Genomic DNA, 16939 nt, shown 5'->3' with positions numbered 1-16939 from the left:
ATCAATTACTATTCTTAAAATAATTTCAATTCCAAAAATACTTTAATTTACCTTTACTAGAAATAAATGGCCCTTTAAAGGGTTAATTAAATATTGTTTCCATAGAGTTAAAAGTGTTAATATTTTTCAAAAACATTAGTATTAAAAAAATTTATTCCTCCATAAAGCACAAGTAATTTAAACAGATACAGGGATATATATGTACACAAATTTTTAAATTCTAAAATTGCTTTTAAAAAATCTATCTATATTGGAAAATTCTGATTTAATCCACTACCAATGAAAAAAATAATTTGCAAAAGCCTCAAGTCTTTAAGTAGCACAATTGCTGATTCGGTGGAGTCTGGCTTTCTAGCAATTAATGAAAAGACTTGGAGTTCAAAGATAAATCGGAAGTCGTTCTACAGAAATATTCAGAGGAAGGCACTGGCCCACAATGGGTTGTCTGGTCAACTATGATGATGATGAATTGTAATTATGTAAATTTCGGAACCACCTATGGTAAAAAAGAAATATATATATATTCCAATAACTGGACAAGAAATTAATGAACTATAATTACATAGAATAAAAATTAATATAAAGTATGGCAAACTCGAAGCATTGAAAAGCATTTAAATCTATTTTTTTAATCGAAAGAAAATTTTTTATTTTCGATTTCATAATTCGGAAATTCTGATGTCGTCTGTTATATTTGTTACAGAAAAACGCCAGCATGCACTCTCCAAGATTTGAAAAAGACAATTGACAGCAAATTTTAGTTAGGCAGCGCATTCGCAAGTAAACCAAATTGCTTCAGCTTTTTATTGTTTAAAGAATAGTGGTTGATAAATGTTTAAAAGCAGTTATTATTACATTTCTAGGAGTTTGTCCTATTAGTTAAATTAGCATTGCCAGAGTGGTTAAAATGCAACGGATATAGGTTAAAAATACATCTTGGAATTGGAGGGCTGTGCTGCCTGTTTCTTGTTTTGTAATATTGCGAAAAGATAGAGAGATTTGGTCGTTTAGTCACCGCAGGTGGCCAGCCAACCCGCGAAACTTGTTTGCGGCTTTTCATGGCCACTGCTTAAATCGTAATGAAAACAAAAAAGCACGAAAAAAATAGGGAAACACTTTTATACTAAATCTATGTAAAGAATCTTTCTTTTTGGAAGATTTTAAATGGCAAAACTATTCTGAAGATCATGCTTGTAGCTTTCAGAAATTGTGTCATTTTTTATCATTCAAAATTTTCATCGACCAAAATGAGCACAAGAAATTAATAGCTTTGTTCCTTTTTTAATACCACCATATTTCAAAAAGTATTCTTACATAAATAGTAAAGCTAGAAAAAATGCACACTTCCTGTCCTCGCTGTGGTCGATCCAAAGTTTTCATGAGGTAAAAATGACATTTAATGAAAATGTAAAAACGACGAATTTCAAATTGTACCCACAGTTTTACAACGTAAAATCGAACGATTGTTAACCTAGAATTAGTATAGAAGTATTTCTTTTAATTAACACGTTGAGAGCCGCGTCAGCCATCGGTGGCTGACGCTGGACTTTCCATTTAGGCCGCGTCAACCACCGGTGGCTAACACTAAAATTGCATTTAGGTCGTGCTAACCACCGGTGACTGACACTGAAATTACATTTAGGCTGCGTCTGACACCGATTGCATTCTTGATTTAATAAATTCAATTTAGCAGCTTCTTATCCACCACTATTTTTAAACAATTCGTAGGCATATATAATTCACCACTTTTTTCAGATGTGTCATGAATCAATCATGTCTTTCATTTTTCAAAAATCAATTATTGTTCATATCAAATCATGTTTTATCTATATTTTTAATATAAGTCAGCAATCAATATTTCTAGTGTTACGAAAAAACGTCAATTTGTCATATTGAATTTTTTTCATTGTTTTATTATTTCAAAAGCAAACGGCTTGATTTTTCTTATGGCTACCACAATGTTTGCCAAATCAATGTATTTTACCTTATTGTATGTTATTTAATGATGAATGGGATAGGGGCCGTTTCGGGGCCCAGTTTATGTAAATAAAAAAGAAGAGCAGATATGTCATGCTAAACCTTTTATAAACTAGAAAAATCTGTCTAATATTTGCAAATTTAGTTTGTAGTTATTTACCGTGTGGCCTAATTTTTTACGAGGATTCGGCCTTCTGACCCCCAAAATATAAGGGACAGCTGCTATTTAGGAAATAGGGACCCCATAGTTCGGTCAGGAGAGCGATTCAAAGATTTTTTTTTGCGTATTTCGCCATATATCACTACAACTTTTTAAGTGAATTGAAAGAATTTGCTCACTATTATAAGGTTTGCTTATCTGAAGATATTTCCATACAAAAAATAAATTTTAGTAAATATTTATTATTTTTTTATTATTTTATTTAAAAATAGTCTAAAAATTTTGAATCGTATGATATACAATTTTACAATTATATTTTAAAGTACGTAATTTTATGTGGCAAACTACAACATCTGAGCGAAATCTGTCGAACGGTTTTTGAGAAATCGAATCTTAATTATACTACTTTTTATAATACCATTGAAAAAAAAGATATGTTTATTCAGAGAAGGTACGTTTTTGTAACTTATTTCGTAACTCAAATTATCGTCTGCACTAATTAATTCTCATATTTGAGGTCACCCTCTTAAACCCTCCCACCTCTGAGGTCCGATCATTAAATCAAAAGATATTCAGGGTGGTCCATTTTTTGGTACATTCTGCAATAAGTTTCCAAATCTTTGTGGAGATGAAGAAAAACGTAATTATCAATTTTTAAAAACTAGGAATGTATTTTATAGAATAAATTTTGCTACCAGCTTAAAAGGTTTGGTTGGATCCCATTTTCTTCTAAAGCAAAATTTGAAGTGTTCATTTACAGAGGATGTTCATTTTGTTCTTAACCCCTTCGGGACGGGAGATTCAGAAAAGCATTCGTACAAAATCAGAATCAGGACGTAATTAAATAAAAAACGGTAACTTAAATGTAATCGTTTCTAATTTGACAGACTTACTTTGCTTTTATTTTAATTATTGTTAGTTTAACCATATATATAATCAATGTTAATTCAAAGTATAACTAAATAGTTTTATTTTGAACAAAGTAATGGTGAATTAAATAAATCAAAAAATTATAACTCCGCCCACAAATAAACTGCTAAAGAAATACTTTGATTACCAGTTTTATCTTCTTACCCTGATTGATACGGTTTTTTGCTGTCACGTATTTGTGACAGTCGGCGCGAAAGGGTTATAAATATGATTCGAAAATTACATTATTCTTTTTTGAAATCACTAATTTTCTCAATCTTATTAATTTCGTCAAAGACAAATATTAACATAATATATGAATGATGCACTCATTATTGTAATATATTAATGATACACTTTCCGAATGATACACTCATGTTTGTGAAAATTGCCGAAACTTGAATGAATTTTGCAAATTCAATAAAATTTTACATTAAATGTATAAGTGAGATAAGACACGTAAATGATTAAACTTACAAAGATATTGCGTATATACTAATGTTGTGCATGTTTATTTGTACCACTATCAGTAATATTAGGAATAAATTTCATTAATTTTACACAATTGCTTCGTGAAATTGGCAATTTTCGCAAGCGTTAGTGTAAGAGCCGTGATGGCTCAGTCCACTTTCCAATAAGGTGAACCGGGTTCGAATTTCAGCGATGATTGGTCGATGCGAATTCCGCATCTGGCTTGCACAGCTCACAGCGCTAATGAAAAACATTCTCAGTGGTAGGCGGATCTTGGGTTAGAGTCCCCTTGCCGTCAGGATAATCATGAAAGGTTTTCGCTGTTTTCCTCTTCATCTAACGCAATCGCTGGTTAGTTCCATCAAAAAAAAAAAAAAAACCTCCACGGAGGTAAGCTTCTCCCAATATTTGATCCAGGAGTTCCCTTGTCCTCTGAATTGGGTTCAAAATGACAAGTTGAACACTTGTAATCGTAAACCCAAAATTGGGTCAGCTGTTTAACGGCGGTTATAAAATCAAACAAAATCAGTTGTGGTGATCACGTTCGTTTGTTTCTCACGAAAATAATCTATACATGAAGCGGTTTAATTATTATTATTTTTTCCATAATGTGAATTGCCCCATCCAAATGAATTTTCTTTAAAAATGCACTTTTGAAATCACGCGAAACTGTAGATTGTAGGAAAAGTATGTTGTTTTTATTTATGTTTTTTGTCAATGAATGTATTATGTATTTGAAACATGTATCTATTTGTATAGAAGTATTTTTACGTGATTTTGACTGCAGACAAATGGTATTTTATCATAAATATTATTTGTCTCTTTTACTTTTAAAATTTAATGAAACTAAAATCAATCATTTTCCGAGGGCTTACCTGCTGTTCATATTTAATGATACAATGATTTTGAGTTGCCATAATCACCTTTTTTTTTCTTTCTTTTTTCTCTCTATCTCTTCTTTATTTGGTTTTGAACCAAGCATAGTTTTTAATATCGATTATAGATTTGTTGCTGAGATGCCAACTTGATACGATTTTCAGGGAAGGTTTAAATTTAGTTGGTATTGAATTATTATAATTATCTCTTAGTTTTTTAATTACTGGTTCAAACACGTCGTAATTTGTGTTTCCTATACGTAGGTGCCATCTTGTACCTTTATGGAGAGAATTATGTCATAAGTTTTAAAGTTTTGAAAAATAAAAAAACCCTCGAACTAGAAAACTGTGAGAGTTGGACAATCGTTTTTTTTAATACATCATTGTGAGGGCATTTATATATATTTGCATCACTGGTTTAGGTCAGTAAGAGCGGGTGTGTGACCACTTTGATCAGCCTGCGTAGGAACCGAGGGTGAGTGGTATCGATCCTAGTTCTGTTCTACCGTAAAAGTGCTCGACTTCGTCTCAAGTCGTCTGGCTACCAAAGCAGGGAGCCATCCCATCTGCAGAGGATCGAAATTGAGATGGCATGTCTTCGGATCATTCTCAGGGATGTTTCCCAGACCGTCGCCAATAGCCCATTGTGCAGTTCTAGTGCGAGGTAAATAAAGTACCTACCTATATACATTTGAGTTTTTTTTAAAAAGTATTTGTATTGAATTACTGTCTTTGCTAAAAGTTCAGTACATTTCGAAATTTTCAGCATTAAAAAATTTATTGAATTTATTATTTGAACATCAATGACTTAAAACAAATTATTGTATTTTCTATAAAAATTTGATGACCCTATTACTGGTATAAAATTATGTCTTAAAAATGTGTATTGCATATAATTTCAGAAATAAAAGAATTGGATGATAAAATACTGAGTACTGCGGGGAGTTCACAATGACATACATGCCAACTTTTACGCATTTGGCATTAAATTTTATTTCTAAAAAAATTATGCATAAATATAAATATGTAAACCTGCTGCAGTAATCCGCACAAACTTTTTCGAAATTCAGCATATATGTATGCCAAAAATTGTAATTTATATTCTATTTTATTACCACTTTGAAAAATAATCCTCGAAAGGGTTAAAAGTTGGCAAGTATGCTATGACGATGCTAATGATGTACAAACACTCGAGGCAAGACGTGGCTTAAATTTCTATTATGAATATATTGTTTAGTGCTTCGTATGCAACATCAATTTAATACCAATGCATTAAAAAGCAAATTAATATATGTTTTAAAAGCCCATGATATTTTATTGTTAATGATTTATTTACATAATAAAAAAAATTTATTTTCTTTGAATGTCGGATGCGTCATATATTATTTGCACAAACTATTAAATTCTATCTGCAAAACCTCATAAAATATGTCAAATGAAGTTTTATGTTTATTTAAATAATATTTTTAATTTTTACTACCTATTACTACAAATATGATTATAAAGTAAAATTTAAAAATTATCTCAAAGTAAGAAATCCTTAAATTTCAAAATAAGAAATCGTTAAAAGAATTTTGTATTAACTCTTTGCAAACCCCGACGTCGCCTCTGAGGCGCCATCTACAGTCATCACTCTAAAATAAAATATATGATAGCCTAATAAATAGTAACCACATTATTTTAAGAATTTCAAAAATTATATAAAAAATAAGGTTATAGGTATTTAAATGATTTAGTGCTTTCAATGATTTAGTGCTTACTTTAGTGAGTGCAAAGGGTTAAGTTATCAAATTTTAAGCCCATTATTGTTTTCTGAACACAAACTCAATTTTTCCTGATAGAAACTAAATAGTTTAGTACCTAGTTTTGAAATTGAAATCTAAACAAGATAATTATTTTTCATACATGTTAGTGATGAGGGATAATCAAGATTGAGATTCAAGAACTAAAATACAGTTCCGAAAAAAAAAGACTGGGAAAAAAGGTTTATCAAAGCTTGCTATAATCTGGAAGGCTGAATTATACTCGTTATTTTAAAGTCCATAAACGTAGGCAGATATTATTCTTTTGGGAATTAAGTCAGGAAGGTGCGCCTTTCGTTTGACAAGAGAGCACCGCAAGGGTGAGCATACGTCTAGGCTCAGAATCCTACGGAAGGATGATAGCACTACTCATTCGAGAAGCTATTTTCTCAATCTATACATGTAACTGAAGGGAAGGAATTTATTTTCCTGAGCTCTGCACGGTACAGCTTAGCGACCTCCCACAGTACTTTCGATTACACAGATTTTACGAGTAGGTATATCTATGTACTGGATGGGTCTTAGCGGAGTCGAGGATCGAACTTCGGCCCTTCCTGACCGGAGTTCGATTCTCTAACCGCTGGGCTAGAACGGTCTAGGACAATTCTTCTTCCCTAAAGTTATATCGAAAGGTGAAATTTAAGTATTCCTTCCAACATTTGAGGTTTTTAAAAATACTTTTTTCAGTAATAATGATAGTGAGCTAAAAGTGGAATTACTGAAAAGAAATAGAATTTTAAATCTGTTATCAAAATTAATAACAAATTACTTGACAGACATTTTAAAAATAGACATCAAATGCCACCAAAGTTGAAAGTTTAAACTTTTCGTGTCTTAATATTTCGTTACCACATTATGTCATGATTATAAGTTGATATTTTAAAATTGCCTCATACGTGATTACGAATTTTCTACCCTTTGAGAAAACATTTCTTCTCGTCATTTATGTGTAATGCGAGATTTTTCGATTAGTAAATTTTATTTCAAGTTCTTTTTCCACACCTCTATAGTATGTGAATGATTCCAAATTTCGTATCGAAAACTACTTTGTTTCAACTTCTTTGTTGCGCAGATTTTAAATTAGTGGTGAAATTAATCAAAATTTTGAAAGCTTTAGTAATCGATTGTATACCATTCTATAAAATCTTTTGGCAAAAAGCTTACTAGTTGGTAACCCTACATTATATGTTTTGAATAAACTAGTGCTTACATTTGCATAAATAGTATTTTAAAGTGCTCTTGGTACAACAAAAGCTTAACCCTTTCGTGCCGACTGTCACAAATACGTGCCAGCATAAAACCGTATCAATCAGGGTAAAAAGAGAAAATATGTAATCAAAGTATTTCTTTAGCAGTTTATTAGTGGGCGGAGTTATAATTGTTTGATTTATTTAATTCACCATTACTTTGTTCAAAATAAAAATATTTAGTTATGCTTTGAATTAACATTGATTATATACCAGCGGGTGACCGAGCTCCGCTCGGAGAAAACATGTATCGAAGCTAACTCGAAGACTTAAATTTTCAATTGTGATTTATCAAAACAATACATGCCATAAGAAAATTTGTGAAACCATTGGTGAAAAGATAACCGGTTAAAGTGCACCATTGTAAACTATCTAAACAAAGTTAGAGTTTGGAAAGGGAACTATTCTATACAAACGTAAAGTTTGAAAAGTCATAGGAAATAAAATGTAATTGATAACAAAAAATTATACAATTAAAGAAATGGTACAAAGTGAGCAGTGTAAAGATTGAAGTGTGTTAAAGTTCAATATTTTTGACAAACTTATTTAGAAAAACCAAACATATATACATACATAAGAAACATATTATAAACCTATAACAGCATAAACATAATAAACATTAATCATTGATTGCGAAGTCTTCCATGTTGTCCAGGTAGTTTCTTGTCGGAGAGGCAGGTGCGGCTGGTGAGTTTCTCTTGTTCAGGACTTCCTTCCATACGACGTTTCGGGTGTGGGTTGGATTCTCAGGAGGCAGCAGGACCTTCAACGCACTTTGACGCTTGACTCTTGAAAACGCGACGTAGAGCATTCCGTGCACGAAGACCGTCGTGAGGAGAAGCACGCCGACGAATTCGAATGTTTGGCCTTGTGACTTGTGTATTGTAATGGCGAATGCTGGAGTAACTGGGAATTGGTGCCGTTGCATAGTTGCGCCAAGCTGTGATTTGCTGGAGTCGAGCGAGATCCTTGGAAGGTGTACTTGTCGGCCTGCGTGTTCACCGGTGATGATCTTAGCCTTGATGATGTTGTTGCAAAGTTCGGTGACAATCAATCGTGTTCCGTTGCACATTCCTTCAGAGACGTCCAAGTTTCGGAGAAGCATGATGATGGCGTTCTTCTTGAGCTTCAGATTGTGTGGAGGCAAGTCGGCGATGTTGATCGAGTTCAGAAATTCAGGCGCGAATTGAATTCCCCCTTCATGTTGATCCTTTACCGAGTCGAAACTTGTGTATGTCTTCTCTTCGCCTGGAAGCATAGCGATAATCTGCTCGTTGATCTTGTCCTTATCGTCGTTCAATGGTGCAAGAATAGCGCGATTCTTCATTGCTTCGTAGTTCCCACTTCTGAGGCATGGTCCGAAGATTTCATCGATGAGGTTACCACCAGAGCGAATTTCTTCTTGGACTTCTATTTCGCCGAGTTCATTCACTTCGAGTTCCCCGTCGCCGACCTTTAGCAGGTATTTCGCGAATTCTTCTTCTTCTGGATCAACGCGCATGTTCTTTTCGAGCGAATAAGTCTTGAAGTGTTGCCACAGATGGCTTCTCTTGATCAAAAGGTCGAATATTTCGCTTTTGTTGGCACGTTGTTGAACTGGACAGCACTGTCGGTAGTCGCCACCAAGCACCATGACTTTGCCTCCAAACGGAATGTTGTTGCAAATCGCGCGTAGGAGTTCGTCGATGTTGTGCAACCCGTATTTTGACATCATCGGAGCTTCGTCCATCAGACACATGTGGGCTTTTTTGAGTGCGTTCGCCTTCGGTGATCCTGGTTTGATGGATGATCTTGAGTCGGATGTAAGCGGGACTTTCAAGCCAAAGGTACGGTGCGTTGCTTGACCACTCGGTAGAAGAATCGCTGCTATCCCGGTGTAAGCCATGCATTTCACTTTCTTAAGCCTTCCTGTAACGATGCGATACAGCGTGCTGTAGACGAATGTCTTCCCGGTTCCTCCTGGTCCATCTATGAAGAAGCATTTCGCAGCAGAAGTCGGGTCTTCAAGTGCTTGGATTATGGTGTCGACGATTTCACGCTGCTTTTCGTTGAGTTGCTGGTACATGCGGTCTCCGATTGCTGTTGATTCGTCGACGTTGATCATATCGTGTTCCAAATCTTGCTCATAGTTGTCGATGTTTTCCATGCCATGTGTCTGCACCCAGTATCGGAAGTTGCGGCCTTCGATAGCTTCGGTGTTCAGCTTATGCGCGATGATTCGGTAGGCACGCTTTATCGCTTCTTCTATGGAACCACCAGTGCGTCTTGCTTCTCGAATGAAATCTTCCGCGAGGTCCTCTTTGAACAGTTCCCATAATCTCTTCGGGTTTTCTGGCGCACCAAGTATCAGGATTTGAGCGAAGAGTATGCGCATAACACTTGGCATTTTCGATGAAGCAGATTCGCGGAGTCCTTCTACGTACTGTTGGTCGTCGTATGTGAGGCCTCTGGCAAGACAGGCTTGCTTGTAGGTTGCGTGCTGGACACCGTCGACAATGTAGAGGTCTCTGAAGTTCGTTGGTTCTTTGACGTGGAACAAAAGCGTGCGCAGGAAGAAAAGTTCTGGCTGGGAAACGAAGTTGACTGGATGTACGCGACCAATTCTGCTGCAAGCATTCACGTTCTTCTGCCAAGTGCTCGTCTGGCCAATCCATCGGTAGTGCTCCGGCATTTCATGGTAATAGTGGTAGGTGACTGCCTTTCCGTTCGCTTCGTCTTCTTTCAGCGCGGTGTTATGGCGGAAGTAAGCCCTTTAGGTTGATCCCTTCTGTCCAATATCGGCAAGGTCAACTGGCGTTTGGTCCAAGTTAATGCCATCTTGTCCGGGTAGGTGAATGTCAAGTCGAACGACGGTGTGGCTTTTCGCTCGGATCTCGAAATCCTTGAATAGGCGCCAACATGCTTCAACTGGTGAGATATAGCGAGCTTCCACGTACTTCTCCGGCTCGTTGTAGATGATCGTCTGCTGGTTTTCGATGGCCTTTATCGTAGCCCAATCATGGCCCTTGTAGATGTACTTGTAGAGGTATTTGACCGGTCCGATGCTGCCTACGAATTCGACATTGATGTGGCATTGATACTTCTTGAGCAGGTAGGGGTTGTACGGGACGACGTGGCCGTTGCAGCCTTTCCTGTAGATGGCTTGCTCATGCGAGAATTCTGGGTTCATTGTATCCAACAACGGATTGTAGCGTCGGCGATACCTCGGCTTTTCATCGTCCACCAGCGATGTCATGTCTTGATGTTCCATTGGAAATCCCCATCTGCACTGGTCTCTTCCATGTTTGCTGACCATGCACGGAGCGCTTGGGTTCATATCACCACACGGGTTATGGATCATCCATTTCGAGATCAGTTCCTTGAGTTCTGGATCATCTTCTGGAATTTCCGCCGAGATAAAATCGTCAAGTTGGTCAGCGCTGTGAATCTTGTCCGCTGGCGACATAATCACTAATAGGTGCATGTGCGGTAAACCTCGCTTTTGGAACTCGATGGTGAAGACGTACGCGGATGCTCTTCCAAAGATTTGATGTGTCATGATGTCTTCGACGATTTGGCGGAACTTGAGACGTGCGACTCTTGCAACGATATCTGGACGGGTTAGAACCAACAGGTTTTCCGGAATTGCGGCGTTGAATTCATTGCGTATCGCTGACAGGAGTTCTGGCCACTGCGGATTGCAGGTAACGGTGATAAAAAATTCGGGCGATCCAAATCTTCGCACTAATGCCATGGAGTCCTCGAAATTCTCGGTGTACCAGCGCGTTGATCCGGGAAAAGATGATGGTAAGATGGTTGTTTCGCCAATTGCAGCATCTTTTTGCGCAGCCAAGCTTCTGAGCATGTTGTGAACTCCGGCGTATTTCTCGGCTTGAATTTCACGCTGATGGCTCTTTATCCACTGTATGCGATCTCTTTCGACGCGAATGTAGGTGTCGACCACGTATTGCTGGAGTAAGCGTCCGCCAAAGTGAAGTGCATTAAACTCGACCAATCGTTGATCTATTCCTGCATTTGTGCAATCGATCGGGAGTGGCTTGGCATGATTCGGACGGTAGGCGAGTCGGTAACAGGCTAATTCTGCGCGTGTAACATGATTTCTGGATGGATAAGGCGTGTGCAGCGGCATTCCAACATAGAATCCAAAAGTTCCTCTCGGGTAGAAAAGCGGGTTGGTAAAAAGCTCGACGCGACCATCGATATTGCTTAGCTGCGTGATTTTTTTCCCGCGTTCTCGCATGACCATTTCATTCTCTGGGATGCTTTAATCGGCGTTGAGAGTCAAGACTGCGGCTATTTCGTTTACAACTGGTGCGTTGAATCGTCGAGGATCATCGCCTTCACGGTTTGTAAAGACGAGGTGGACATTGGGCGGTTGTACTCCGGCTGCGATTGCGCGTTGGTTGGTTTCTTCGATCACTTCTCTCATCATCATAAACGATTGGGCGCATGATCTCCTCGAGTAGTTGCAATAGTTCTTGACTTAACTCTCGGTTGAGCTCAGATCGCGCAGCTGTAGCCTCGTCCGGGTCCATGAAGTACATTTGGGCAAACTTCGGCTGTTCAAATTCACCTTGCGGGTCTTGAGTCGGGCGCGTTGCCAGGTTGATCTTGTGATGGACTTGTCCGCCGGCGATAAACGCGTAGATTCCATGTTGATTGACGGTTCTGTCGTCGTCGACTTTGAATGAGGCAAGTGCAAAGCAGGCGTCCATGTTGCGGATCCTTCTGTGGAATTCCTCCGATAGGCGGTGTTGTCGTGCAAATAGAAGCGCTAATTCGTTTGGAAATTCGGGCATTGGTCGTTTGATTCTTCCATGTAAGCAGCAGTCGCCAAAAGAATCTACGTGTATTTTGTTCATCACTCTTTCTTCTGGGAAATGCAAAGCGCCATCGTGGATGCAAGCGACGTTAAATGGACCAAGACTTTGATATTCCACGTCGGAAGTTGCAGCATTTTTGTAGGTTGACGCAGGCCGAGATTTCGCAGCTCTACGAAGTATTTCATTACGGCGGCGTTGTTCCTCTAGGCGAATGTTGCGGCCCCTCATTGTTTCATTTTTTCATCTGCGTCTTTCATAATCGCGGTATTTTTCTCGTTGAGATGCATTAAGTTCCATCAATATATCCGAGATTCGTTCCTTGCTACGCTGCTTGACTGCTCTTGTCGGGCGCAACGGCGTTATCATCGGGTCTTGGATATTCAAAGCGTGCATATTGGTCGAAGATGTGAAAGATGCGGCTTCAGATGGTCCCGACTTGTTCAATTGGTCACTGTTCACAATGAATTCGTAAATTTGCTTCCGTTCATCCGCTTCTTGAAAATTCTTGTCCAGGAAAAAGCGTCGATGAGAGAGGTATTGTCGAGCATAAAAGACGATGTTAACTCCACAGGAAGACGCGTCATCTTGGTGGTTGTAAGCGTTGCGAGGTTTCACGATGCATCCTTTCAGCTTTTCATTCGTAACAACGGTATTCAAAACGTGTCGCAGTATTTTTCTCAAAACAGCATCGATGGGCAGCGGGTTGTCGACTGGATCGCAGACTAATAGTTGACGTTCTCCATAGCTCGCTTCGTAAATTCCTAGCATCCAGTGCTCGCCTCTATCCACTTGAGCTCTCTTGTGAATGGGAATGAGTAGCACGTCGAATCCTTGTTGAACGCCGTATAGATAGTTGGAAGCCTTGTTCTGGTCGCTGATATCGTTGAGAAGAGCCATTCCTTCATAAGCGCCATCCGCTGTTGTAACGTAGAAGCGTGCGACAAATTCAGGGTGAAGTTCGGCAACTTTGACGGTCGGGTAAGCTTGTTCGGCGTAATGGAGAAGCATTCTGACAATGACGGTATCTTCTAGTTGTCCATTTGCGGGTAGAATTGAGTTGATCGCTTGCTGTTCCAAAATTCCGGCTCCTTGAAGAATTTCATGTAAAGGTGCGTTCTGCATGTTGAAAATGTAGCTTGAAATCTGATGAATGTTGAAATGTCGGACTTTGTTGACGGTGATTTTAACACAAAAGTTAAACTTTTCTCCACTTTGATAAATGTAAACTAATGCGAACCTTACAATTAAATTATTAATTCCTTCGAATATTATTGGTTTAAGTTGTCGAAAATTAATATTTCAATTGTAAGGTTCGCATTAGCATACATTTATAAGAGTGGAGAAAAGTATCTATAGCCATTATGGCGAACTAATAAAGTTTGAAAATATCCTGTCTGTAACTTCGAACTGCTCGACCGTAGCGCTTCTAAACCGGCGCCAATCGATTCCTCGTGGCCAAAAACCCCAGACCCCCAAGTTTACCAGAGTTTATTAATTCTGGGGCGATTTTCGACTTGGCAACCATTCCTCGTATTATAGTATAAGATATATGATTAAATTAACAATAATTAAAGTAAAAGCAAAGTAAGCCTGTCAACTCAGCAACGACTACATTTAAGTTCCCGTTTTTTATTTAATTACAACTTGATTCTGATTTTGTACGAATGCTTTTCTGAATCAACCGTCCACAAGGGGTTCAAGTTGTTTTTCGAAGGATTCGTCGTAATATGAATTGATGCTTTTTTGCTGATAACATGCTATTTTCATAACTACTGTGAGTTTACAACAGTGATTCATGACTATCCAGGTGAAGTTCAGCTAATCAAAAGCTGGCGCAGTCTATGCTTATTCTGAAAATGGCGCAAAACGTCAATATGAAGAAAAGTCACAGTTTTGTGAAAATGAAAAGCATTCTAATCTAATTTTTTCAATATCTGAAAACTTACTTTCATGCTACATTATCTGGACTCTTTAAAATCAGCAAAAGTTGAGAATCACTGAGCTAGATAATTTTCTACTAGGTGAGAAAAAACCTCTACATTGGAGATTTTTTTAAAAAAAAAGTTTAATAACTTTTGAAATAATTAAGTAGTTCGTCCGTTCTAAAGAACAGATAATTTTTCACAGCAAGATGATATACATAGCTTAACTTAATCATTTTGCTCTTCAAGCGTAAGGCACTTAAACTGTGGCTTTGTATTATTTTCCTTGGAGGCAGAACTTTAAAAATCCACTTTAACGTTATGATGTGCTCCTTCACAAAAAACTTAATTAAGTAGTTGTTTCAAAGCCTCACCTTTTCTCTAATCGTTCTTTCAATTCGTCTTCCAATTTATCGGAACAGTTTTATCTAACTATTAGAAGTGGTAGCAAACTTTATGATTTAACATCTAATTAATGATGTTATGTTTTTTCCCACACTGCATACAATATACGAACAACTTTTATATATATATATATATATATATATATATATATATATATATATATATATATATATATATATATATATATATATATATATATATATATATATATATATATATATATATATATATATATATATATATATATATATATATATATATATATATATATATACAGTACCGGTCAAAAGTTTAGACTCACTCTTGAATTTTTAAAAATAGACAAATAACAAGGTTTTTAAACTGAAAATTAGATCAAATTAATTTTATTTTGTCAAATAAAGGTAGCTTTTACGGTAAGAACTATAATTTTATGCATAACTTATGAATTTCGTCCAATCTTGGATTCTTCGAAATATCCTCCTTTAACCTTTATCACCTTTGGCACTCTTTCTATTAGTTTTTGTAATGTTCTAACTGAGATCTAGATCCAGCAACTAAGTAAAGATTCCCAAAGCTTGTTTTGATTGGCACGTCTCATTTTTCTAACATTTCTAACGAGTTCATCCCACAATAGCTCAAAAGGATTAATATCAGGGGATTGAGGGGGCCAATCCATGTATTTCAGTACTTTTTTCTTCTCTTTTGATGCAATGTAGTTTCAACACAATTTCGATGAATGTTTTAGATCGTTATCTTACTGAAAAACAAATCCTTGACCAATCTCTGTCCACATGGAAAAGCGTAACGCTGCAATATTCTGTGATAATATTTTTTTATCCATAATACCCTCTATTCTTACAAGATGTCCTACTTTGTCACCGGCAAAACATCCCCAAAATCATGACTGATCATCCACCATGCTTTACAGTTTGTAGTAAACATTGACTTGTCATACGTTCACCAACTAAACGACGAACATACTGCCGTCGTTTGCTTCCAAACAATTCAAATTTTGATTTGTCCGTAAACAAAACCTTTGACCACTGTTCTAAAGACCAAGTAACATGTTTTTCAGCCCATTGCAGTCGTTCTACTTTATTTTGTTTCTTCAAAAGATGTTTTCTAGCAGCTACACAACCTTTTAAACCATAGTCAAGAAGTCGATGTTGTACAGGAGATACCGGCACAATTTTCTGCAGAGTAGCATTCAATTCCCCACGGATTTCTGGTGCTGTTCGAGTCCGCTGTTGCTTACTTTGAATGCAGATAAACTTATTCTCACTTTTGGATGTTATTCTAGGTCTCCCTGATCGCTGACGGCTCTTATTTTGGCCAGTTTACTTCTTCCTTTCCAAAGATCTGACATCAGTGGTCTGAGAAACATTATTTTTAGAGGCAATTTGTCTACTTGAATAGCCTTCTGAATGAAGTGAGTGCAATAATAACTACACGTGCTTCCACACTTATTTCTCATTTTTGACCCATATTTCTGTAATAAAGTGCATAAAAAAATTTTAACTTTTGTTTTTAATATATACCAGTTATTATGACTAATTAAGGCTATTATATCAATATCTAAAATTTGCATAACTTATAATTAAACTTATAACTTATAACATAACTTATAATTAAACCCCATGAAAGAAGATCAAAAGCAAATTGTTTATAAACTAAGCATTAATTAATATATATATCCTATTAATTGGGTAGAGAGGTTACCAAGTGCGGGCAAAATTAGCATATTAAGTTTAACTTAAGCCGACTGGACTGTGTAGCGGTCAGGGAGCTGGCTGGACATCGGAAGAAAAGTCCTGGGCTTGAATCCCAGACAAGGCATGGATGTTCTTTCATTCTCCGTTTCTACTATGGGAGCAACATTGGCCCACCTAATATGGTGCGCTTTAAAGAGTGGCCAACAAATCGGCTCTATTGATACATGTATGATGAGTGTTGATCGAGTGGGCAGTAAAAAGAAAATAAAAGCTTAACTTAAATTGTTATTTGGCTACTGCTTTTTGGAAGCTAGGGAATGTAATTTTTTTTCTTGGAAGCTAGGACTTCTGGGTGGGATGACAATGGTGACGAATGTGAGATGCGAATCTCGATCATTTAACATATTTGCAACAACCATTATGCATTATTTTGTAAGGAAAATTTACCTCTTCTCAAACTTATCCCTTAAACGTTAAAATGGTATCTTGAAAAAGCAAATTCTTGCTGGCAACGTCGATTTACTTCCATTACTGATTTTTTCTAGGAACTATGGAACGCTGAACATGTTCACATTAGCCTCGCATATTCATTAGTTCTTTTAAACTCATTATTCATTAATTAAGGAAAGATATATCGAAAGTAATATGTTAAAT

The 16939-nt window shown here is 36.8% G+C and overlaps 1 long non-coding RNA gene across 1 annotated transcript in view; it reads right to left on the bottom strand.

Moving 5' to 3' along the window:
* Positions 1 to 135: 135 nt before the first annotated feature.
* The window catches only part of LOC139425548 (uncharacterized), a 62719-nt gene continuing 45915 nt past the window's right edge, over positions 136 to 16939 (bottom strand). The window contains exon 2 of the long non-coding RNA XR_015428638.1: positions 136 to 496. This is a non-coding gene — a long non-coding RNA (uncharacterized LOC139425548). The remainder of the gene's footprint in view (positions 497 to 16939) is intronic.

This window comes from Parasteatoda tepidariorum, chromosome 8 (assembly GCF_982258835.1).
Source record: "Parasteatoda tepidariorum strain Cologne lab strain chromosome 8, Ptep-v5.0, whole genome shotgun sequence".
Taxonomy (NCBI): domain Eukaryota; kingdom Metazoa; phylum Arthropoda; class Arachnida; order Araneae; family Theridiidae; genus Parasteatoda; species Parasteatoda tepidariorum.
The sequence above is the reverse complement of the archived record's forward strand: the minus strand, read 5'-3'. Positions and strand labels throughout refer to the sequence as shown.